The sequence below is a fragment of the Schistocerca americana genome, chromosome 1 (genome assembly GCF_021461395.2).
Source record: "Schistocerca americana isolate TAMUIC-IGC-003095 chromosome 1, iqSchAmer2.1, whole genome shotgun sequence".
NCBI lineage: Eukaryota > Metazoa > Arthropoda > Insecta > Orthoptera > Acrididae > Schistocerca > Schistocerca americana.
Genome location: NC_060119.1, coordinates 333971175 through 333972674, shown reverse-complemented (window position 1 = coordinate 333972674; position 1500 = coordinate 333971175). Strand labels below are relative to the sequence as shown.

General features: G+C 47.5%; 1 pseudogene; it reads left to right on the top strand.

Moving 5' to 3' along the window:
* Nucleotides 1-590: 590 nt before the first annotated feature.
* On the top strand, nt 591-708 carry LOC124555318 (annotated as a pseudogene).
* The last annotated feature ends 792 nt before the right edge of the window (nt 709-1500 follow it).

Genomic DNA, 1500 nt, shown 5'->3' with positions numbered 1-1500 from the left:
GTGTTCCGCCAGTCGGACAGATGCTTTTGCCGCTGGACACGCTGACAGCGGTCACGCAGCGTACGCCGCTACGCAGGGGAGGGCAGGTGCGCACATGTGCCACTAATACACGCGCGAGGCTCTGCCGCTGTTTCGCGTCGCCTTGACGGCTCAGCTTTCCACTAAATGGGGGTCAGGCGCGAGCCCCTCGTACTTATACTGGCCCGCTTTCTAGTCCAACCTCCTTCCCGGGCTGCCTCCGCATCACTGACAGGAGCGCCGGACCAGCGCCCGCCACACGGAACAAGGCCCTTTCTCCAGCATTCATTACTCGCCACGCGCCACTCGGCTGCTATTGCAGTGGACCGTACAGGAAATATTTTGACCAATATGCTGAATATGTAATTCTGATTCGACCAAAGCAATTTTATTGATATGTTCTGGATGGAAGATACGACTGAACAGAGCAACCCCTTCCAAGAAGATATTTTTGGAGTCGAAATATACTGCTTTGCGATACATTCGTTAACTGATATCGTCCTGCAGAATTTAATAATCAATTAATTATCTTAGAGTACCGAACTTTAAGGTATGTTCATTAATAGCGTAGGGGCAACGGTCTTGCCGCAGTGGATACACCGGTTCTCGTCGGATCACCGAAGTTAAGCGCTGTCGGGTATGAGCGGCACTTGGATGGGTGACCATCCGGACCGCCATGTGCTGTTACCATTTTTCGGGCTGCACTCAGCCTGGTGATGCCAATTGAGGAGCTACTCGAGCGAATAGTAGCGGCTCCGGTCAAAGAAAACCCTCGTAACGACCGGGAGAGCGGTGTGCTGACCACACGCCCCTCCTATCCGCATCCTCAGCTGAGGATGATCCGGTGGTCAGATGGTCCCGATGGGCCACTTGTGGCCTGATGACGGAGTGCTTTAATAGCGTAGGGTCATGCGAGATCACTTAAATTCGGAAACAGAAGTCAGAGATGTGTCATAGCAACTACATAGAATGGAAGTAAAGTAAGCAATTAAACTACTACACGGAAATCGTTCCGCTTGAGTCTGTAGAGATTTAATAGTGACATTTAACAAGTACCGAGTGGTTATAATTAAATCGCAGCTACTCATAGAGGACCATTGTTGACTGTAATTATCGTATGGTACTGAAACTTGGTAGATATTCTAATAAGTTAAGATGGAACCGATTTATGCTCGAAAAAAAAGTAGTTCCAAGGTGGATATATCGCTGGTGCTGTGAAAGCAAGAAAGACATATAGAAATGTTTTCATATGTAATGCATCAGGAACGGGATGTGGGCAGAAAAGGTCTAACAAGTAAGAAAGGCACAATGTTGATTCTATTGTTAATAGCTGCTTACACAATTTGTTCAATACGAGCACTAGAGACGTTGACGAGATGCTGTAGAGTGGCAAAAATTGGAACTAATTTTTCCCGGCTTAAATCGGTTCCACATTAACGCTTTAGCATATCTACCAGGTTTCGCTACCATGCCATAATTACA